Genomic DNA, 25359 nt, shown 5'->3' on the forward strand with positions numbered 1-25359 from the left:
TCGGTCAAGGGCCGGGACCTGCTGGAGGACGCCGCGGAAGCGGACTACGTTCTCCTCACGGACCCATCGCACCCCACGCGCATCGGCACGTCCACAGTCAGAGACACTACCTCGGACCTGGCGTTCCTGCACTTTCCCAACGACCGTACGGCGAGCTGGAGAATCACGGGAGTGAACCTGGGGAGCGATCATTACATCATCGAAGTCGTCGTCCCACTCCGACCCAACGGCAGCGGCGGCGACGACACCGGAGACGGGAGCTTCAAGCACCGACTCACAAACTGGCACGAGTTTCGTACCGAGGATTTGGGCGAGATCAAAGACATCGAAGAGTGGTCGCGAAGCATCGTCACGGCCCCGGAGAAGGCGACGACCATCACGGAAACGTCCGAGGAGACCGCGCGCATGGACCCCCGGCTCGCGCACATGCTGGAGGCACGACGTTCGCTACAACAACGATGGAAGCGGCAGCGGCACAACCGCGCCCTTCGCAAGAGAATCAGAACGCTCGGCCGAGAAATCGAAAAGTACAGTCGCCACCTATACGCGCAGCAGTGGTTCGATCTGTGCAGCGAGGCCGACGGCCAGCTCCACCGGGGCGGCACGTGGAAACTCCTCCGCCACCTGATGGGCGAAAGCCAGAGTAAAGAGTACCAACGACACCGGCTCGCGCAGATCATGTACGCGGCGACGAAGGAGCTCGGGGAGCGGGAGGTTCACAAGCGCCTCAACGAGCGCTACCTTCCCGAGACCGCGCCAGAACGGCACGGAGAATATGCCGGCCCGCCCAACCTCTCGCTCGACAGAGACATCGAGGAGTGGGAGGGCCGGCGCGCGACCCAGGCCCTGAACTGCCGGGCGGCGGCGGGCCCTGACCGAGTCACGAACAAGGCGCTGCGCAACCTGAGCGACGCGGCCGTAACCTCACTCACGAAGTACTTTAACAAGCGCTGGTGAGCCGGCAGCCTCCCGCGATAGCGGAAGACGACCAAGACAATACTCATACCCAAGCCCAACAAGCCGCCGGGCATAGAGAGCCTGCGCCCCATTTCCCTCACGTCGTACGTGGGGAAGGTGCTGGAGCACGTTCTCAACGACCGGTGGCAACGGTACCTGGCGACGAACGACCTGTACCCCGACTCGATGCTGGGATTCCGCTCGCATCTGGGGACGCAGGACGCGATGCTACTGCTGCAGCGCGAGGTGCTGCCCCGCCAACGAGGCCGACCTCGGACAACCGCGCCAGCCTGGGCCTGGACCTGCAGAGCGCCTTCGACAAGGTGAAGCACTCGGCGCTTCTGGCCCAAGTGTCCCGGCTCGGCCTAGGACAGCGTTCCTACAAGTACATCTGGACCTTCTTAACCGGCCGCACGACCCGACTGGAGGTGGGCCAAACGCAACTAGAAGAGCGAGAGCTGGGCAGCGTCGGCACGCCGCAGGGCTCGTTGATCTCGCCGCTGTTGTTCAACTTGGTCGTGATCGGTGTGGCCCGTCGCCTGGACGAACTGCCCGAAGTAAAGTATACGATCTACCCCGACGACATCACGCTGTGGGTGTCGGGCGGCAGTGACGGCCATGTCGAGTCGGCGCTGCAAGAGGCGGTGGACGGCATCGAGGAGAGTCTGCGCGGCACGGGTCACCGGTGCGCCCCGCAAAAGTCGCAGCTACTGATCGTGCCCCCGTCGGGCCGGTATCACAAGAAGGCGTCGGCCGAAGCGGAGCGCAGCATCGTGGTGCGAGCGAGCGACGGCACGGCCATACCCAAGGCGACGAGCATACGCGTTCTCGGCATGCACGTGGACGCGAGCGCCGCTACAACAACACCACCGTGGAACGGCTGATCACGAAGATGGGCATCGCCACGCGCCTCGTCAAGCGGCAGGCGACGCGAGCGCGCGGCATGAGAGAAGCGAGCCTACTGCGGTTGCTGCAGGCGTTCGTCGTGAGCCAGGTGGATTACATGGGAGCGTTTCACGAATGGAGGACCCAGGAACGAGCCAAGATCGACGCGGCGATCCGCAAGTCATACTGGGCGGCCCTGGGCCTACTCAACGGCGCGAGCAACGCGGCCCTCGCGTCTCTGGGAGTGCACAACACGCTCGCGGAGATCAGCGAGGCGCAGAGAGTGGCGCAGCTGGAACGCCTGGGGTCGACCCGGACGGGCCGGAGACTGCTGCAACGCGTAGGACTCGGCTGCCCCTTCGAGGAGGAGGACGAGCTGATCCCGCTACGAGACGACATAGCCAACAGCGTGGTGGTGCCCCCGCTCCCGAAGAACATCGCGCCGGGACGGAACTCGGAACGGAGAATAGCGCGGGCGTGCGCGCTCGCCAAGGAGTACAACGAAAGAGGCGATGCGGTGTTCGTGGACGCCTCCAAACATCGGGACCAAAACGACGCCTACGTGGTGGTGGCGGTGCGAGCCGCCACGGGAGAACTACTGAGCGCCGGCAGCGTGCGCGCCAAGTCCGCCAGACCGGCGGAGGAGGCGGCGATCGCGCTGGCCCTGCTCCACCCGGGGACGTAGACGCTGTTCAGCGACTCCAAGTCCGCGATAGCCAACTTCGCCAGGGGCACGGTGTGCAAGACGACGATGCGCGTCCTTTCCGGCATCGGAGAGGGAGCGCGCAAGAACACCAGCACGACCATCCGGTTGTTTCCGGCTCACATGGGCCGGGAGCTCCGCAACGGCCACCGAAACGCAAACGAGGTAGCCGACGCCGCGGCCCGTGATCTCGCCACGTGCCGAGCCGCGCCAGCGACGGACGCCGACGTCGACGAGGAATCGAGCGAAGAAGAAGAAGACTACGACGCGGAACCCCTGACCACGTACGGCGCGACGCTGCGCTGGTACAAGGAAAAGAGGCGGGCCTACCCTCCGCCCCATCCGGGGCTCGCGAGGAGGGAGGCCGTGCTTCTGCGGCAACTACAGACACGGACGGTGCTGACGCCGGCGCTCGCGCGCCACGTGTGCCCGGACCTGTATGAAGACCGCGGACCTGACCCACCTGATGTGGGGTTGTGAAAGACACGACGCGAGTGACGGGAGGCCGACCCTCCCTCCGGACATTACGGACTCGATCGGCTCTTCGGAGCGCGAACACCAGCTAAGGGCTATCCAGCGGCTCGAGGCTGCACTGGGCAAGCAACAGCGAAAGGAGAACCCGCACTCCTCTCGGCCTCCTCCTGCGGGAGCGAGGGCTAGGGGAGACAGCGGCGGCACTCCAAGTAGCCCGCGCCGACCAGACGCAGGCCTCGGGGTCGGCCCGATGCTGCAGTGAGCGGCGAAGACTACGAGACGTTGAAGCCCTGCGAGGCCTGACCCATCCCCGACTGCAGGAGATTCAATAAAGTCCTTTCTCTCTCTCTCAAACGCTAGAAAAAGACGGCAAGTGCGGAACAGTTCTATGCAATGCCTGTGATACCGGACTTGATATACGATGTAGAACGAAGACCAAATTTGAAACTTTCAATTCACTGCGTACGCACACCACCTCGAGCAAAGCTGCTATCTACGGACTAAAGACGCAATTTCACCGCACCTGACGCGCCAAAGCGAAGTGACGGTCTTTGGCGCCTCCGAGTGGCTTCGCTTGGGACGCAGGCAGCTTCGTATGGACGCACGTGTGAAACTTTACGATTAGTGTACGATTTCTGGATATGCTCAGATAAGCCAAATGATGCAGATCTCATACATTCGCTTGGATGGCTTTGCAGTGCATTACGGCCACAATATATAATAGCAGCGACAGTTGGCCTAGCTAGCAAGGGCTAGATGGTACATTACAACGCAGCTTGCGGCTCACCTAATTCAGTACAGTGACAGCGCACTGAATTACGTGAGCCAACAACGGACCGGCAGCCGGCCGGCCGCTTCCGCAACTCGCCGCCGTTGTTTACGCCACGTAAACGCGGCGAGCGACGACGGGCTCGTACTGCTGACATCCCTCAGCATTTGAGAAAACTGAACAACCTGCTTAAAGTATCAATACGTCTGTCTAACAAAATGGTGTCTTACGTGTTTCCGGAGCGATTCCTTAGCTGTTATCCTAACGACCCAGAACTAGCTATGAAGCTACACTGAAGCTACACAGTGCTCGACGCGTTTGCAGTACAAGAAAAAGTAAATATGCTACGCCACACCAGCACCCTAAAAAAGGCTATCCTTGTGTTCAGGAAGCAAAACCGATGTCGCAAGGAAAGAAGTAAGCGTTTCCTTCTCCAAAACCAAGGTTCGCACGAGTCTGCAAGAACGCACATGCGAACGCTGCCGAAAGACACAAATGGCGACTTGCGCTCGCTCCTTGGCCAGGCTTGCCTACATATCATGCACAAAGAAGCCACAAAAATTTACATTTACAGCTAATGGACTTGTAAATTAAATAAAAGTGTGTAATTTAATGAGTAACAAAACTTAAAAAGATAATATTCTGTGTTAGCCAAATTTTAAATATATATTTTATTCATTTGCGCAACTGCCCGACGGACCAAGAGTACGGCCATGTGGCCGCGATAAGTACCAGTGTCATCTCTTCTAATTTCTTTTATTTGTCAATGCTTCATCTCGCTGTCGCGTTCCCGACATTGGTGATTAGACCCTTCAGGGGAGTCATGGAGCCACAATGGACCGTTTTCGCGACACCGGCGGTAATTCTGCGTTCTCCGCTCCCTCTTCACATGGCATCTCCGCCATCTCCTGACGTTTGCCCCCATTCAGCACTCAGCACCCTGACAAGTGGTTCCTTCAAGCCGACGCAAGCTTCCGAGTGTGCCACTTTACGTCGCAAGAGGCCCCCTCCAACCATCTCCAACCGTCGCTACCTATTCAGATTGCAGTCGAGGTACGCAAAATCCTTGCGAAACGACCTACCAAGAACCCGTACGACACATAAAGGCTGCCATCTTGAGCCGCACGAGCCCTTCATAACGGGAGCGATTCTAGCAGCTGATTTCTCTGGAGGAATTTGGCGACATTCACAGCTCCTTCGTGAACTGCAAGCCCTGCTCGGCGACACACCTTCTGCCAAAGACTCCCGCTTGCTCAAGGAATTTCTTCTGCAATGGCTCCCTCGCCAGTGCAAATGATCCTCGCGACGGCTTCTGACCTCGCCTTGCATCAATTGGCCGTGCACGCCGACAAGGTAATAAAAGTGGCCATAGTACATTCATCTCCATTCAGGGTGGCATAGCTCTCATCTTCCGAACACACCACCGTGGTGGCACCTACCACCTCGCCCTCACGTCACTGCTTGACAAGAGCCCATGCAAAACCTGGAGGAGTTTGTCGCGTCTGTTGGCTACAGCTGGTCGCAATGGAGCAACATCGTCACCGCTCGTCACCGCTGGTTTACCGTTACGAAAATGCAACGCGCAAGCAGCGTCACCACCCTGATTCCTTGTGCTTGTGCCATCGCCGCTTCGGTGCCGAGACGCACTATTCCCCCTTCCTTGCGGCTGGCTTTGAAGCGCGACAAGGGATCGTTAGCGGTGGCGACCAATCCTACAGCCAGTAATACCCGTCTTTTCGACATTACGGTCTCGTGCTGGGCAAGGTGAGCAAGACTGTTTTTTCTACTTGCATACTGCGAGAAGCCAAGCTATGCTCCCAAGATGCAGGCATGAACATTCGCATCAATGAGGAGCAGAATATCCTTGTAGCAAGCACACCCTACTAGTCCGCAGCCTTGGCGCTGGGCAAGATAAAGAAGCTGACTATTGGTGACGCCACCTACGCTATTGCATCGTATGGTATCTCCCCCGTCAACTCCTGTAAGGGCGTGATACACAATATTCACAATGAAGCCACCCGTGAAGAATTCATGAAGGCGATCTCAGCACCGGGATACGAACCCCTCATGTGCCGCGTGTCGGGGACTCAAGCACCATCCTCATCACCTTCATGGGCAAGAAAGTGCCTTTCACAATATACGTTGGTGGAGAGGAGACGAGGTGTTATCTCTACAAACGCACCGCCGCGGACTGCACCTTATGTCACAAAATTGCCCACCGAATGACGTATACCCTTTTCCGCCTGCTGTTCCGACTTGCAAGAACTGTGGAACCCGACTCACCTCGGAGCCTCACGAGTGCAAACCAAAATGCGCCATCTCCTGCGGCGACCCCCCGACGGCTAGGAAGACCTGCCCCAAGAGCTTCTTCCCACCAGTCAAGCACAAGAAACAGGAGAAGCCTAACACCGAACGGAGGTCATAAACGCCCTCTCGCCAGAAGGGTGACAACTCATCCGCATCCCGATCGCGATCCAGATCTGGGCGCTGTCGCCGCCTATTCAAGGGCAACGGGCGTCGCACTTCGAGATCTCGGTCCCGGTCGAAGTCCGTAAAGCACACCAAGGCGAAGAGACCCGTCATCGGTGCAGCTGAGCTGGGCACAGATGCTCCCTTCTAAAGCTCGTTCCTCATCACCTCTTGGGGATGAGCTTAAAAAATCCAAGCTGCGAACACGCGAATAATGGAAGAGAATGCACAGCTAAAAGCGTAAATTACCAGTCTGAGACAAGAACTACATGCCATTCGCTATGAAATCAGGCAGCAGGCACAACCGCAAATACTCTAGAGAATCTCCGAGAGACAGAACGATCACCACCAAACACGGTTGAACCCCAGCCAGCACCGCTCATACCCGCACCGAATTTCGCCGAAATCTCAAAACAACTCGCAGCTATTCTAAACCACATGCAACCAAAAAACATCTGCTTAGAAAAGCTTGAAGCTCACATTAAAACTCTCCCCGCTCTCCAAGCACGGCGTGACATGAAGCCCCACAGAAGACCTACTCTCACGAAGGGGATCAGCCGACCGAAGATAGCAATGCTCAAGAATAAACAAAACCTGAACCACAAAACCACGGTATGCAATGGAATAGCCGCGGATTGAATAACAAGCTCGGTTCACTCTCTTTTTTGTCGCGGCGCTTTTGTGAGCAAATGAATCACTGCTATCGAACACCCTCTCCAACAAGCACAGATGTTGGGAATCCTGGTAGAACCCATCACACGCGCTACAGAACCGATACGCAGCCTCTTCAATTTTGAACACGTATTGCAAACTCAAATGTAAGCCGCAAGCCTCGTGGATGTGGTCACTCAGGCCACCCGCAAAGCGGTAAGTCATCCTCTTCTCATAAGAGGCGATTTTAACGCGGCCCACCAGCTCTGTGGTTATACGTCGTCTAATACGCGTGGTAATGATTTGCATGCCATCATCGAAAACTACGCCCTATCTCTCCTGACTAATCCTGCCTCTCGTACGCGCATGGGCAACAGCGTCACCAATGACACTTCACCAAATTTGGCTATCATTGGTCACCTCTCTCATGTGGACTGGGCGCACCTCGGAGAATATTGAGGAAGTGACCAGATCATCTTGGCCACCACCATACACCGCACAGAGTACCAAGTGAAATTCGGCACGGCGCGTCTCACTGACCGTAGCAAACTCCGCGAAGAACGACAAACAAGAAAAGAACCGACAAATCATACACCACTTCAGGGATATCCACGGGATATCCACTTCAAGAGTGGATATCCCGTCTCTACCGGGACGTCGAAAACCACACAAAAGTAATCGAGACGTGGAGCACCGCCCTATGCGTGGACGCGCGGCTCCTCCACATGTGGGAAGCTCGCCGCAGTCTAATTAAACGCTGGCGCAAACAAAAGCTCAACCGTCAGTAAAAAAAAAACACATTGCTCAGCTTACAGAGGAAGCGGTGTGCTATACTCTTGTGCAAAGAAAACTGGCTCGCCCTCTGTGGCGGTAGGCGTAACTCCCTTAGCACTTTCAAAACGTGGAAGCTGCTACGCTTTCCACAACGGAATCCCAACACACAATGGCCAGAATTCTCGATCAATACTCTGGAAACACACCAAACCTTCTCGCCACCCATACAACTCGCTATCTTTCTATTCGCCCTACGGATCCCTACCCCCGCAATCTGGAAGCCCCAACCCGCTTCTGGACGATGACATCCATCTTCACGAGGTTACCGTCACTCTGGACAAGCTTCGCCGCAATCGGTCGCCCGGATTTGACCAAACAACCAATAAGGCCCTGGCTAACCTGGACACTCCTTTTTTGCTTATGCTAACGGATATTTCAAAAACTTCTGGCCGACGGGCTTACTCCCAGATGAAGGAAAACAGCGGGTGTCAGGCTCATACTTAAGCCAGCCAAACCACAGATCACTGATCACCTTCGGCATATTTCCTCACATCATGTGTAATCAAATTGTTGGAGCAAATCGTTTTAAACAGGCTACAAGCGTACCTTGAAGATTACCATATGCTATATACGACCATGTTTGACGCACGACATCTTACTCAAGCTCAAAGAAGATGTTATGCTGCCTGCCACCCGCACCTCACCCACAGCCATACTTGCGCTGGATTTGAAGGGGGCCTTTGACCATTTTAAACACGCCGCCATCCTCACGCAACTAAATACCTTCGACCGCTGGCCTAGACGGTATTAGTACATAGGAGATTTCCTCAGTGGTAATAGAGATATACTTAAAGTGGCAGACCTAGCCACAGATCCCATCTTGCTGGGCAGCTGCGGCACACCACCAGGGGCAGTGCTCTCCCCTTTGATGTTCAATATTGCGGTCATCGGTCTCCCTCCCTTATTGGATTCTATTGCGGGCATACATAGCTGCTTGTATGCAGATGATATTACCATCTGGTTGAAGACAGGATTTCTAGGCGAGATAGAGGAGCGCCTACAAACTGCAGCCAAGACGGTAACTCATTACGGCAACTCTTGCCACTCTTGCTTAGTCCTTGTCATTTGCGCTGTTGTTTAAGTTCAGAATGAACCATCTGGACGCATTCGAGATGCTAACTCCAATGTACATCACAAAAATCGGAGCTCCTGCTTGTTTGTACAAAAACTCCTTCAGAGGCCACCCACTGCCACCATCCACATGGAGGTCCACTTCATCGTTCCCTCTTCGCATATCAAGATCCTTGGTATGACCTTTCCAGCCGATCGAACAAACTCCATCCTAATAAATAGCCTGAAACATACCTCACAATAAGTCACAGATATGATCAGGCGTGTGACCACCAAAACACGGAGAATGCGCGAGGAGAACGCCCTCCGCCTCGTCCAAGAATTCATAATCTCATTAATTACATACGCCATACCCTGCGATCTTCTCTCCCAGTCAGAAATTTAATGGCTGGATGTCATCAATCGGAAGGCCTACAAACATGCACTCGCACGTTTCGTCAGCACGGCCACAAACAAGCTATTGAAGCTGGGCCTGCCCAACACAGTCGACGAGCTCATAGAAGCCCATTTCTGAGCCCAAGATTGAGCCTGGAAGATACAGGCAAAGGGAGGACTCTACTGTGTCGCCTGGAGCTCACATTCCCTCTGCAGCATCACACATCCCAAATGAGAATTCTCGATCACAACATCAGGAAACAGCTGTACGTATCACAGCTCGCTAGAAACATGCCCCGTGTGCATCACACTTGCCGCAGAGAAGCAAGAGCCAAGATCATCCACACATACTACGAGAGGGAACCAACCACAATATACACGGACGCGTCTTCCTATCTCTACATAAGAGCAATAACAGTCGGGGTTGTACAGAACAGTAAGCACGTCACTAGCCTAACCGTACCCGGATACGACCCCTTACAAGCGGAAGAAGCGGCTATCGCTCTCGCCTTAACGCAAACTACCGCCCGCGTAATCGTCACAGATTCGCAGCAAGCGTGCCGCAACTTCTCGTGCGCACGAAAGAACCAGAAAACCCACCAAATCATATGCCAGCGTCCACCAGACAGATCCATCATGATCATAGGGGCACCCCCCCACTCTGCCGTCCCGGGCAACGTAACCGCTCACCTGTTGTCCTAAAAGTTATCCCGCCGGGCCCTGGGAAGCGAGCAGGAGAGGCCAAGCAAGCTCATTACGTATCACGAGATAACACAGCACGACAAGTTGGGACATATAACCTACCCAGCACCGCACAAACACCTAACGAAAGAGTGGGCATGGCAGCTCCATGCACCCCAGACGAATACTTTCCCCCATCCCACTAAATGCCACATATTGCACCTCAACGTACATTCCCCGCTAGGCCGCTTCTGTGAAGCCCACAGGACAATCTTTTATATTGTTACGGGGAAGAGGCTATATTTGGAGGCTTGGTACAGCGAGATGCAAGCACCGGGCTAGACGAACAAGGCTGAGTGCGAGAGAGAGCCGTGATGATAATGACAGGGGCAAATGATGATGATCGCAGTTGTCGCGTAGAATGTCCAACTTGTATCATGGGTCCTGCTCGCCAAAAACATAATCATGCCTTGTAACATGACTCCCCGCTGGAAAAGCGTCGTCCCGACGCTAACTTGTAGTCGACGAAGGCGCACAGTATGGCTTGAGGCGCGACACATGCGCAATGTGAGTGGGCGGGGTTCTCTCGGAAGGTGAAGGAAGGACGGGGGTGATCTTATATGTTACGTCCGTAACCGAGCGGAGAACGCGCTAAGGACCGGTATAAGGCACAAGCAGTTTTTCTGAAAGTCCCACACGACGGCATGGTGTCCAGAGAAGGACCAATGATCCCGCAGGGAAGTGTACTGGCCGGTGGCGTTAGTCATATCTGTTCTTTTGAGAGGCTTGTGATTCGTGAAGACGGTCGCGGCGATCTGCCTTGCAAAAGTAGCTCGGGTGATCGCATCGTGAGCGTATTCGGTGGACAAGGGGGCAAAAGGGGGGCAGTAAGGTGTCCATGGGCAATGCAGGCTCACGGCTGTAAAGAAGGTAGAAAGGGGAAAATACCATGGTGCCGTGACGCGAAGAATTGTAGGCGAACGTAATGTATTGAAGGGCGATGCCCCTATGGCGATGGTACGCTGAGACGTAGTCAGACAGCATGTCCGTAAGGGTCCGGTATAGTCGTGCAGTGAGTCCGTTTGTTTGCGGATGATATGCTGTGGAAAATGTGATCTGAGTAGAGCATGAACGCAGAAGGTTGTCAACAACTTTGGATAAAAAGCATCGGCCACGATCGGTGAGCAATTGACGGGGAGCTCCGTGGTGCAGAATGACGTTGGCAAGGAGAAAATCGGCAACATCGGTCGCGCAACAGGTAGGCAGGGCACGGGTGATGGCAAAACGTGTTGCATAGTCCGTCGCGACGGCCACCCACTTGTTTCGGTACTTGGATAGAGGAAATGGGCCAAGTAAGTCCAAACGTACATAGAAAAATGGCTCAAGGGAAATTTTGACCGGTCGAAACGTACCGGTGGGGAGCGTGGTCGGTGTTTTCCGCCGTTGGCAGAGCTTGCGGGTGGTGACGTATCGTCGCACGGATTTGTATAGGCCGGGCCAAAAGAAGCGACGTCGCACACACGTCGTACGTGCGGTTTATCCCGAGATGGCCAGCCGTGGGGACATCGTGAAGCTGGTGGAAGATGGCCGCACGCAAGTGCTGAGGTATAACAAGGAGCGATTCAGGACCATCGGCGCGGAAGTTGTGATAATAGAGGGTGCCATCACTGATTGCATAAGCACGTAGAAAAGTGTCAGCTGTTGCGGATTCGAGGCCGTCAAAGATTAGGCGTAATTGTGCATCACGGCACTGTTCTTCAACAATGTTGAGGAGGTCGGAGATGGCAAAAAGGGAGACAACCGAACTTGCTCCACTCAGGTCTGGACGGTCCACAGGATGCCGTGACAGGCTGTCGGCGTACTGGTGTAGGCGACCATATTTGTAGAGCCCAGAAAAAGTATACTCTAGAAGGCGGAGAGCCCATCGACCGAGCCTGCCCGTGGGGTCTTTCAAAGACGAAAGCCAGCAGAGAGCGTGGTGGTCTGTAATAACACTAAATGGCCTACCGTATAGGTATTGGCGGAATTTGGCGACGGTCCAGACAAGCGCAAGACACTCCCGTTCCGTGATGGAGTAATTGTGTTCGGCTGTAGACAGGAGACGGCTGGCGTAGGCGATGACGCGGTTCTGGCCGGCCTGTTGTTGTGCCAAAACCGCCCCTATACCATGGCCACTTGCGTCAGTGCGGACTTCGGTTGGTGCCGATGTATCGAAGTGGCCCAGAACGGGTGGCGACGTAAGGAGAGCGATAAACGTAGTGAAGGTTTCATCCTGTTTGGGGCCCCATGCGTAGGGGACGTCCTTTTTAAGAAGGTCTGTGAGAGGACGGGCAATGTCGGCGAAATTCGCAATAAAGCAATGAAAGTAGGAACAGAGGCCTACGAAGCTCCGAGACATCTTTTGACGACTGTGGTTTTGGGAAGTTCTGCACAGCGTGAACTTTATCGGGGTTGGGATGAACGCCGTTGGCGTCGACAAGGTGTCCGAGAAGCTTAATTTGGCGGTGACCAAAGTGACATTTTTTTGCGTTTAACCGAAGGCCTGCACGTCGGAACACTTCCAAGACAGCCGAAAGCCTCTTGAGGTGGGTGTCGAATGTAGGGGAAAAACAATCACATCATCGGGGTAGCATAAGCACGTCGGCCACTTGAACCCAAGGAGTAGCGAGTTCATCATCCTCTCAAAGGTAGCAGGCGCGCTGCATAGGCGAAACGGCATTACCTTAAACTGGTAGAGGCCGTCGGGAGTAACAAACGCCGTTTTTTGGCTGTCGGATTCGTCAACAGAAATTTGCCAATATCGAGACCTCAGGTCTATAGATAAAAATATTTGGCGCCATGCAGGCAGTCAAGTGCGTCATCAATGCGCGGCAATGGATAAACGTCCTCCTTGGTGATCTGGTTAAGGCGTCGGTAGTCTACGCAGAACCGCCAGCTGCAATCTTTCTTTTTTACTAAAGCGACAGGTAAAGCCCAGGGGCTCGACGAAGGTTCAATGATGTCCTTGGGGAGCATGCTTTCGACTTCCTGCTGAATGACCAGTCGTTCAGCATGGGACACACGGTATGGACGGCTGTGGACAGGGCTGGAATCACCGGTGTTTGTACGATGTTGAACAGCAGTAGTCTGACCTAAACGACGATTATTGAAGTCGAAAATGTCTCAGTAGGTGCTCAAAAGATGGCGTAGAGCGGCAGCTTGGCCTTCGGGAAGGTGGGAGGCGATCATGGTGGCGAAATCCTCGACAGAAGGAATTGAAGTGGTTTGGGTATCGGAATGTTGAGGTGGGTCCACGCACAAAGCTAGAACTTGGTGGTCACCTATCGGCCGCAGTGTAGCCAGAAATATACCCGTCGGTAAAAGTTGCGGGGATGATCCATTGTTGAGGACTGGTAGGTGAATGCTGCTGTCCACAACTGTCACAACAGTGAGTGGCACAGCCACATCCCGCGATAGCAGCATTTTCAGAACAGGCGAAAACACTTAGTCACCGTTAGGAACTGGAGGGCTTGACAACAAGGCAATGGAGGTTGCTGCATGTGCCCGTAAGCGAACATCCTGCGTGGAGATAATACGGCATAAAGGTTCTTCGGCGTTGACCACATCTGGAGGCATCTTTCATCAGGGCATCTTTCATCAGAGGCATTCATCAGGGTACGAATTGGGAGAAGGCATGTGAAGGCGGAGGACACCGGTGGAGCAATCGATAAGAGCTGAATGCTCCGACGGGAAATCATGGCCTAATATCAGGTCATGACGGCATCGCACCAATGCGGCAAATATAACAACAGTTTCGTAGCCCCCAATGCGAATTCGGGCAGCACACATTCCGGCGACAGCAGACGTCCCTCCATCGGCAACCTGTACGACACTGGGCACCGCCGGAGTAAGAACTTTGCGCAGGCGGCGGAGGAGATCTGAGCTCATCACAGAAATATGGGCGCCCGTGTCAATGAGAGCACTTACTTGGAATACCATCGACAGTAACATCAAGTAAATTTAATCTGGTGGGCAAAGTTAGCAGAGGATTTGGTGGCCGGGTCATAGATGCAGTGTCACCTCCGGGAGCTGCGGTGCCTAGTTTTTCGGAGAGGAGCGGTCATACGGGGTCGGCGACAGGAAGCGGCGGGGCTGCGGCGACCGGGACTGGCGGCGGTGCGGTGACGGTGAGCGATTGTTGCGGCATGGTCGGGCGTGGTCGTCTCGGGAAGGCGTCTGACGACGGGCAGAGAAGCGAGCAGGGCCTTCTTCCGGGTTGTTATAGGTAGGAAATCGGGGTCGGGGAGGCATTAATCGACAACTCTGTCAATATCGCGCCACGTAGCCAACACGATGACAGTGGAAGGATATGGGTCGGTCGTCAGGCGTTCTCCAATAGGCAGGGTTTCTGATCTGGTAGTTAAAAGTACGTGTATAGGGCTCGCCCATCACTGGAAGGTGAAACGCGTCAAGATGGGAAGTCAGCGCGGGTAATGGCGCAGACGGATTGAACGCCTAGCTTAGCACGTTCTTCGCGCACGACAGCTTGAATTAACGGGGCGGGAGGCCTGCTGTCTTCGGCAACGTATTGGGGAAGAGCGGTGGGGGCCAGGGCCTCGAGCTCTCTACGTACTATTCTTCTCAAACCGTGAGGTGGAGCCGTGGCCGTGGTCACACCAGATGAGATTGGAGGTGAACGGGTCTGTGGTGGAATGTCTTCGCAAGATGATGTGGCGGCAGTGTTTGGAACTACGACGTAATTTGGCGGCTCTTCGCCTGCTCGAACCGGCGGCACTCGGTGATGATAGCCTCGACCGTAGCACAGTCTTTGCAGATGAGCAGGTGGAAAGCATCATCGGCTATCCCTTTAGACAAGTCCCACCTTGTTGGGCTCAGTCATTTGGGCTTCAGCATTTTTGCAAAGGGATAGGACCTACTGAATGTAGACCACGTATGATTCAGTGGAGGTCTGTGCGCGTGTGGCTAGCGCGTTCTTGGCTGCAAGTTGCTGACCAGCTAGGTAGCCGAACAATTTGCGCAGGGTTTCCTTGCAAATGTCCTAGCTTTTTACTTCCGCCTCATATGTTGGGAACCAGGTCCTGGCCGGTCCGTCCAGACTGTAATCGATGTTGGCCAGCATGATGGATGGGTCCCACCGATTATAGGCGCTGACCCGCTCGAACGAGTCGATCCAGTCCTCAACATCCAAGTCGTCGGCTCCGGTGAACTTGCGAGATTCACGGGGTTGTTGAGAGACCACGATAAGTGGGGTGGTTGATCCGGTGGCCCCATTGTTGGCCATGATCGTTGCTTGTTGAGCAAGGTGACATCCGCTGCGAAGCTTCGTTGTGCGTAAAGCATTACCCATCACCTCACCAAAATGTTATGGGGAAGAGGCTATATTTGGCGGCTTGGTACAGCCAGATGCAAGCAACGGGCTAGACGAACAAGGCAGAGTGCGACAGACAGCCGTGATGATAATGGCAGGGTTAAATGATGATGATCGCAGTAAGTGGCTTAGATTGTCCACCTTGTATCATGGGTCCTGCTCGCCAACAACATAAACATGCCTTGTAACAATATGGTCGGGGTCAGCCTGCACGCCCCACTACATTCGCAAAATCCCTCTATTTCTTCTCACGAGCCTTGAGAGAGAGCTCTGACTAGCTCTGACCTCAATGACCAGCGCCTGCTGGTGTTGAGGGCTGTTGAGGCGGGGAAGCTTAATGGGTCTTGGACTTGGGACTCCTCCTCATTGCTTTTCGCAATAAAGAGGTTTCATCTCGCTCTACAATACGGATGGAACGAGTGGTCAACGTTTTCTAGTTGACATAGCTTCGGAGGTGAGTGTGCTTCCCGCGAATTCATTTGACTGTACTCAACCACCACTGTGCATTCTCAGAGCTATTAACAAGTTCACCATTTCCGTGTGCAGTAATAACCCTGATGGTAAACATTGCCGTACACCATGCATTCCTCTATATTTTCCTCGTGGGCAACGTGAGTCGTGCCGTTCTAGGAGCTAATTTTCTTTTTTACTTCGAGCCTTTTCTTGACATGGCCCCAAAAAAGAATCGTGGACTCCGCAACCAGCCTTTCTGTCACCGTCCAATCGTCTACCGTCTACCAACTGGCGTTTGCGCTTCTTTGCGACCTGCCATCTCCGTACCGGTAGTTGCTGAACGAGTTTCCTTCCTTGACTGCAACTCCTGACTGAACAAAGCCAGTGAAGCATGACGTCGTTCATCAGACGATTACAACCGGTCCACCTTCGAATGCCATGGCGTGTCGCCTGGCTCTGGATAAACATAAAATCGCAGAGCAGGAATTTCATCACAAGGTTTAGATAGGCATTACTCGCCCATCCTCGAGCAGCTGGTACTCGTGGTAAATATGGTACCGAAGAAATCAGGTCACTGGAAACCCTGCGGTGATTACCGCTCCCTGAAAGTGGACACGGTACCCGACAGGTACCCATACATAATGAACCGGACTTCACCAATAACCTTAGCGGATGTATCATAATTTGAAAGCTTAACCTCAAAAAGCCAACAACCAAATATCTGTACCCCAGATGACGTCAAGAAAACTGCCATCATTATGTCGTTTGGCCTCTTCAAATTCAACCGGATGCCTTTCGGTTTGCGCAACGCAGCTCCGACTATTCAATGCTTCAAAGATGTCGTTCTGCGTGAGTACCTTTCGTTGTCACCTGCATAGATCATGTTGAGTTACCAGTGTATCGTCATTTGAGCTTGTGCAATATCTGCGGGATAGTTTTCAAACGCCTAGCATACCATGGCCTCATCATTACAGCGAAAAGTGTGCATGCGTTTTCCCGTCGTTGGAGTTTCTCGGTCACCTTGTTGGCCGCAATGAAATGCGCCCTCTACTTTATAAATTTAAGGCAATAATCGACTTCCCTAGCCATGAGTCATTACACAAACTGCGCCGTTGCCTAGGAGTGGTAAATTATCACCGACGGTTCCTTTCAAACGGTGCGGCCATTCTGCAACCTCTCGAAATTTACCTTCAAGCTTCCAAGTCTTCCGAGTGCAGAATTGAATGGCCTAAAACTTCTGATTGTGCATTCGCTTCCATAAAGGAGCGCCTGGCCTCTTCTACTCTCCTTGTGCATCCGCGCCACAACGCTGCAACGAGCCTGTTGGTAGGCGCTTCCCAGTGTGCGGTTGGAGGTGTACTTCAGCAACACATCCACGGCAGCTGGTACCCGCTCGGTTTATTTTCAAAGAAGCTTACTCCAACTGAGCAAGAAGCTTACTCCAACTGAGCAACGCTACAGCCATTTCGGGTGGGAACTCTTGGCGACATACCTCTCTGTTAAGCATTTCCCTTTTTTTCTGGAAGACCTCTGCTTCGCGATGTTCACCTTTAACAAGCCTCTTACGAATGCCTTCAAGTCATCGAACACTGCATATTTCCCCGAGAGACGCTACATCTGGCTATTTTGCAGAGTTCACGACGGGCATTCAACATGTCAAGGGAGTTAACATCGAAGCCGACGCCCATATCTATATTTCGGCTATTCAACGTTGCGGTTTTAGTACTGAGGAGTTGGTTCAAGCCCAATGAAATGACGAGCAGCTCCAAACTCTGCATTTTTTAAACAATTCCTCTAATAAACTTCGGGATATTACGTGCCCTGATTTGGGAGTCAGCATTTTTTGGGACATTGACCCGGTTTGAGGCCGCAGACGGCCGTACCTTTCTGCTTCTGTTATTTGCATTGCTTTCAACTCTTTTCCCCGTCTCTTTCATCCTGGAGATCGCGCCTCAAGGCGTTTGGCTGCCGAGAAATGCGTCTGGCCTCGCATAAAAACTGTTGTACGCGCATGGGCTCGTTCGTACCTCACCTGCAAGCAATGCAATGTCTCTCGGCAATATCACATTACCTGTTGCCCCATTTTTCTTGCCGGACTCTAGGTTCTCTAGAAATCACGTCGACCTTTTGGCCCGCTTCCAACATCTAAGTGCTACCGTTACATCTTAACGGTGATGGACCGTTTTACTAGCAGACCGGAGGCGGCTCCAATCAATTATATTAAAGCTAAGAATGTTGCTTGCATGCTTATATCCACTCGGATAACCCATTGGGGCGTGGTTCGGAGATTATCACAAACCGTGGCCGCCAATTTGACTCCAAAATCTATCATCGTATGACGCGCCTACTGGGCGTAACTCAACTAAAACAACGGCCTACCATCCTCACGCCACCAGCACGGACGACAGTTTTCATCGTCAGCTAAACTCCTCCCTGATGGCTCACCAATCACCCCAACAGTGTACAGTTCACCTTCATTTTGTGCTGCTGCTGTGCTACAGTGACTGCGATGTCGGGCGACGTCGGCGGCCCACGTCCACCTGCGACTGGCCGTGAGCGCATTCCATTGTCGGGACGTTGACATGGGGGCGTTCGCGAAAGATTAGTTGGGGTCATTGGTGCAGAACACTTGGGATATTCGTTATCATAATTGTCATCTAATGTGTGTAGTGTGTAGTTTTACGGTTTTGGTTGAAATCTGTGTCCTTTGAAGTCATGTAATATAATGTCTCTTCGTCGGCACAAACAGCATTCAGTAATCCGTTTCCCTCTTGTGATCCGGCCTGATCATTTCACTGTTTTCTTGAGTGCGCTTCCTAATACGAATGGCATGATTTCTACAAGGAAGGTGAGACTTCATGCCTGCAAAGATGGCCCTTGTGTTTGGTAAGGTTGCCAGCATTTTGAGAATCCGGTGGGTTGGGCATTTGCGACGAGTGGAAAAATAATTTGCCATTCCGCAAGTAATTTTCTTCTCTTACCCATGTTTGCACTTATTATCTTGGCAAGCCTTAAACCATGTCTTGCACTTGGGAAACTTTTCTGTGTGTGGCGACACGCCGAATCACAATGACCGACTAAGTCTCACTATAACCACTGGGATAGCGGTCTTTTCGGTACGTCAAGCTGTTTTTGGCTTGCTCTCGCGAATCATCGCTAGCTTCTCCTCCGTTGATCAAGCACTGAGCTCATGAAGGAGGTCCTTAGACAGTGTTAACGTCGCAAGACGCTTGCACACCATTTCCTCAAAGAAACTTCACAGCTTCAAGCTTGAAGAGCGAACGAACTGCTCCAAAATCTTGTGATCACGGTGTCTGTCGTAAGCCGTTAGGACATCGGCCAACACAACGCAATGGGCAAAATCGCTAGAGAGGACAGCGACAGCGGCTTCTTTGGTTGGCCTTCCTATGCACACCTCTCCTGAATATTTGGTTTCATGAGCCGTTAAGGTGAAGCGCTGTGGCACGACAGTGTTTACGCTTCTGAAGGCCAATACCTCATTGGCGATCTTTTTATCAATACCATGATAGTCCCTCCGGTAAGCCATATACACACGGCTGTGACCCATTTTTACCAGAAGCGCTGTCCAGTGGCTACCCATTTACGCAGAGCTTGACCTTGCGCTCAGCCTCAACTTGTGATTGACCTTCTGTGAAAGTCTGAGCTCGCTGAAATGTTCCCGTTTTGTACAGCTAACGCTTCGCATTCCATTCTGCTGCTTGTCCTGCCCTCTCCAACGCCGGCTTCTCCTCCACCCACATGCGAAGCTGCTGACAGTCCTAACTATGCTCTGGACGCCGTTAGTTACTGTCCACGCCTAGTCGCGAGGGTGTCTACGACCAGAACTAAAACAAATAAAACTACTGCTATTCTGTCTGGCTTGCCAACATTTCTTAACAGGTGGCCCGCGTTCGTTTTAGTTTCAGAGCATCAAAAACACCAGGTCGGGAATGTGTACACACACACGAGTTAATTTAAACAACAACAGAATGGGCATGGACAAAACAAAAAAACTACACACCCAATACGAGTATGGCACAGGACATTACACAAAACACTAAGTTTTTTTTAACTAAAGTAAGAACACCCAAACATTCTACGTGAGCTTGATAGGCCAATTTTGATCGTCGGCGCAGCGATGCATTGGTGTATCGTGTGTTTAGCCTTTCTAGTCGGAGCACTCGCCAGCGCGATTGTAGCGGACACGAGACGCACAGAGAGACAAAACGTATTAAAACAACCGATAGCACAGCGCGGGTGGCTGGCGCAGTAGCCGAAATGGCTGCAGGGCAGCAGGAAACCGAAACGGGCCTTGCGCACTCAAAGGAATGCCTTTGTCTCGCCTAGCCCTGGCGTCTTGAAGGACAAAAACCGCCCACCGACTAACCAATTCCATCCGCGGGTCTTGCGGCAAGACCACACTCCCGTCTTTGTATCTCCTCCCACATATCGAGCCCATACCCGCCGAAAATCTTCTGCCATCTTCGTCAGCAATTCTGGGCGCTCGTCATTGCGGAAAAATCAGCCGCATTGGAAATATCATGACAGTTCCTTAGTGTACTGCATAACGGCACGTTGGGCGCATGCAGGGCAGTTTGGTGATGGTAATGAGGAGGGGCAGAAGTGGTGTATACGGGCTCTTCATATAAAAGAGCTTTTTTTGCAGGATGAAGGCGTGGTGTCGAGGTAAGTAAAAAAAGAGAGTCGGTAATGCTTCACCGTATGAATGAACGTAACTACGTTCTTAGGAAGAGTGAGGACCGTTACAGGAGACGTAGCTCACACCCGCTCGCCGTTTCTGAGTGTGGGCAACTGCATGAGCAAGTTCTCAGCAGGTCAATGTGAGCTGGTGTGCACACAAACTCTACTTTGCAGGAGGCATAATATGGAACAGGCAGCCAGATTCACAACGGAAGCTATCCTGTGTAAAATGTAGCCGAATGAGCTCCAAATCGGTAACAATTTTGGACGGGGTTGTTCGCCGTGCAAAGGCCAGTGCAAGCGCCGCTTCCTTATTATTGTTGGGGTGTATTGAAGACTATTAGCCTGCTGAGAGCGGTGCTGTGGGATTTCGGCATTATCGCCAGAGCGTCGGCGTTCGGAAGCCGATATTCTGCTAAAGCACCCTGACGTGCTTCCACCCATTTCGCCAGTTGCCCTACAAACGCGGGTGCACTGGTTGGCAGAGTGCTGAGCTGTGGTCCTCTTGTGTGTGGGACGGCGCAGTGTCGAGCATCACAGTTTGCAGTCTTTCTCACACAAGCTGGAGCGGAGTTATGAGCAGGTGTAGAATAGTTGTATTAAAGAATACAAAATTTAGGGAACATTTTGTTTGTCATGCATGAAACCGGATTCTCGCTATTACTCATTCAGTAGAATTCCATACTCCATTTTTCCTCTTCCTAATTGTTCGTACTAGGAGCAGGCCGTAAGTGCCCTTGAGGTGGCGTCCACCCATGCCCTCGCCGTCGATGAGGCTTGGTGTACTTTCGCTTCTGTGAACTCTGAGCCATATAATTTTGTAGGATAATTTCTTTTCCTGCCTCGATATGCCTAATGGCATACACAACAGTACCTCCGAGATCGCCTTGTTCAGTCAGTTCGTTCGTTGGTACTGAGTAGGCAATTGTTTTCTGGAGATCCGTGTAGCCGCGCATGAGATTCTTATTGCGCGTATTATGGAAGGGCGTTCTGCGGACCGTGATTACGACTTAAGTTGCTGAGTGTAAAATCAAATTTTTATCAATGAAGAGTTTGACTACTTTTTTGGTCTTTACTACGGAAGTTTCGTGTTTGCATAGCACGTGGCGTAGTTGGTGCGTGGTTCGGTGCTCGTGATCTGAGCAACATAGCAGTAAGGTTCATTCAAAAGAGCCTTAAAGGACTCCGTTGTAGGGCGAAGGGCTCCTGAAGGCTGGAAGGTATCGCAGACACCGTGTTTCTTGGCTGGCCGTCAGGGTAGCTGCAAACGTGCGTGCTTATGCCGGATGTTAGCATCTGTGAGGAATAGTTTTCTTTTTTTTTTCTAAATCAACGTGCCATGCTAACGTGCACAGAAAACGAATCCTATTGGCGTGCTTCCATCTTTTTAAAGGGACACTGAAGTGATATGTAAACATTGCGGGATTACTTGCGCAAATTGTAGTCCGGGGTCCCCAGGCCATGTTACGACCACTCTTGGCGCGTTTACGGGCTTTTAATTAGTAGAAAACTTAATTCGAAAACGCTGTCCTCCTCTCTTTACGCTCGCCCATTTTCTCCGGCGTTTTCGTGTGACGTCGAGAGGAGCCGAGCTCCCAATTGGCTGCGCTATCTGCACGGCTCCCCTGCCTTCAGACAGAGTCAGTCGGCCCAGCGTTTCGTCCGCCGGACGCCGACGGGTCGTCCCAATTCGTTCGCTCAGTTGAAAGGAAGCCAGGACACGTTTGTGAATGGAAGAATGGGCCTTTCTTTACTTGGTTAGTTTGTACACTGTATCTAGCTCCAAGTCAAGGTCGCTTCACACAAGCTCTGCACAAGCGCACATGCGACGCTTCGGTGACTGGTACGCCCGTAGGAATATATAAGGCCTCTTGAAGGCGGGAGAAGAGTCAGCGAAGTCAATATAGGTACTAAGGAAATAAAATCAACTGATATTTTTACCGTACAGCGTAAAAATAGGGTGCGGGAAGCACTTTTTTGCGCTGGGCGAACAAGCACAGCGGTCAGCAGCACGACTACGCATCTGCGAACGCTTTTCCGTCTACGAAATGCAATTGCTAGACGTGAGCTATTGCGGAAACTCGGGGGACGCTTACTGCACGCGCACAATACAACAAATAGTCACCTAAGCTGCTTGAAATGCTAAAACTAAATAAAATGTAAACTTATTGTACAATATATACCTTATATTACCATGGGCAGCGCAGCCCGTCTCGTGGCCGAGTTGTCTAAGGCTGCAGGTACGTCGCCGCCAAGTGTTTTGCAAGTCACGAGTTCGAGTCCCCGCGGGTACGTGGTTTTTTTTTTGTAAGTTAACTTTTTTGTTTTCTGCCAATGCTTTCTACATTGAGTTCACCTTTGTTTGGGCCGCAACGTTCATGGCTCCACGAACTAGTTCACAGAACGCGCGCAGGCTGGCACTGGCGCGCTAGCGAGCTCTCGTTGGCGTGCTGTCCATAAGCACCGACTGCTTGCGGGCAGTGGGCACAGGCCAGAATGAACAGATATTGGCCTGGTGCGAACACGCATTTTACGGTACAGGCATGAGTGAAGCAAGCTCCAAATAGGGGGGGAAAAGCTCATGACATTTGTGCGTCTGCGGGTCCGCGGAGGGCGTCCATGCACTGCGTAGACCTCGGCTAGTGAATGCTAGGATTCCAAGCCGTCCTGGGAGGCTTATCTTTATGCATTTTTACAGCTGACAACATGGCAGAAGCGCGGTACGATGATTACTGAGTTATTGAGAATGCCCATCCAACAACGCCACAGGTTGTGTTTTACAGAACCGAAACCGAAACCGAAACCTGTTTGGTTGCTCACATTGGGCATCGTCCAATCACGGTCCCGCTCCTCTCAACGTCACAGCTTTAGTTGGTGCGGCCGCCGCAAACCGCGCATGGTAGTTTTTCTTCTTTGGAGCTTTGTAAAATAATTACCGATTTGTCAACCGGATAAACGATGAAAAGTGGGCTAGTTTGAGCCAGTCTACGCAGTGCAAGCAAAAACGGGAGCTTGACAAATTCACTTCAGTGTCCCTTTAATATAGAAGGTTTGTGAGCCTAAGAATAACATTTTCCTATTTTGGGGTTTAACATTTAATTTACCGGTACACAGGTTTTCACTAGTGCACTGCAGCGGGTCTTGTAGGAAAGGAAGCCATAGACTCGGTGATGCCGTGGCTCCACTACATCTATTGAGTGTGCGATAGGCAAGCCGCATCTTGAACAGCGGCGCAGAGGTCGCAGGCAGCAACGGGTGTCCGGCGACGCGTGAGTTGTAAGGAGTAGACAGACGCGCACAAGATGTCCCATGCAGCTTCAGCGTACTCTTTGCTCAATAAAGCAAGCCAAGGATCTTGGAGAGCACTGCTTACGAGTGTTGGATGGCTCCATGGCGTAGGCAGCTTTGTCGCTGCACAATAACGTGTGCGACGAAAGCGGCGCAGTCCGCGTCACTGTCGGGCACCTGCAGGGTCGCGCTGCGACTGCGGTCGGTGCACATGTCGATGGCACAAGTCTGACGGAAGCCGATTGTGAACCCGACAGTGGGTGGGAAAAGGGAGGGTTGTCAAGCGAGCACGCTGAGCATACTGGCAAGGTCGGCGCCTACGGAACGTCGTTGGGCGCCCGCGGTGTGCGTCCGCATGGGAAGCTCTTTCGGCGTCGCTTAGGACCTCACCTGCGGTTGCGACGCTGGAATGCAGCGTTGATTGTAACATCGCAGTTCGAGGCGGCTTAAAGGGCTACTTGTACACACGTGTTCTCGGTGTCGGCGGATGGTGCCACGACGTGCGCTTCACCGGAGTCATGCTGTCACAGGAGTGGACTGGCGCTCTGTGTTACTGTCGTGCTGGACTTGACGTGCAACTGTGGTGGAGCGGGCGACCAGGTTGGGAAGGATGCAACGCTCCCGCCACAAGCGTGGAATAATGCGGGGCCCCCGTTTCTGGGTGCACGGCTTAGCGTTTAGACGTGTCTCGACTCATTTCTGTGTCGCATTCGCGACAAATCCTTCCCCGTTTACACATTTTCTTCCCTGTGTTCAGAAATACACCAATCAGAAAAACAATGGCAATGATATTCACCAAGGCGCTGAAACTCGGACACAGGGCAGCTTTCTCTTACACAGGTGGACGTCATGTTTGCTATCGAGAGGAAATCTGCTTAAGGTCTGAACCATATGACCACCGAGGCTGAAGCGTTGGGAGGACCCATGGGGCCTCCTCTGGTAGTTCGGCGTTAGGCAGGCTATAAAGAGTTTCGTCTCGGACAAGCCACAATGGTTCTCTCGAAATGTGGCACAACGCCACAAAGACAGGAACACAGGCTGTCACTGATAAGAATGCACGTCAAAACGCTTCGTCACTTCCTCGCCAAAGTGTTATTGGTTATTACGACAGGCTTTTTTGGCAAGTGCTGGGTGCCGCCAAGTCGCCAAAAAAGGCCCATGTCAGAGCAGCATGGGTTGCGGCTGCGCAATTGTGCATAATACCGGTAGTGTGCTGTCGATGAGGGTAGGAACCCGAACAACAGAAGCCTTGGGCAGTCGAACCCGAGATTATCGACGGCGGATTTCGCATCACTGCACGCCGATCTTAAAACTGGGCTGTTCAAGTGCCGCGGCCTCCAGAACAATAAACAAAGTACAGCCGCCTATTGTGGTTGGAGAGGGCGAAAGTCTACCTCTCCGAAAGCAGTACGCTAAAGTGCAGGATGAGGGCTGATGGAATAGTACGAAAGAGGAGAAAGACGCTGAAGAAATGGTCATAAACAACACAACACAAACACAGCTTGCAGGACGGAGGCTGTTAATAAAATTTGTCGCCGGGGCCAGTCTACAGATGTTCCATGAGGAGACGCTCGGCCCATGGCTCCGGGGCATCGCTTGGAATGGAACGGCTGCTGCCACCACCGCGGTGTCGGCGCGCTTGCTTTCAGTGGTCCTGAAACAAAATAAATAGGACCCCCC

The sequence above is a fragment of the Haemaphysalis longicornis genome, unplaced genomic scaffold (genome assembly GCF_048455015.1).
Source record: "Haemaphysalis longicornis isolate Haplotype H1 unplaced genomic scaffold, Haemaphysalis longicornis Haplotype H1 scaffold_15, whole genome shotgun sequence".
Taxonomy (NCBI): Eukaryota; Metazoa; Arthropoda; class Arachnida; order Ixodida; family Ixodidae; genus Haemaphysalis; species Haemaphysalis longicornis.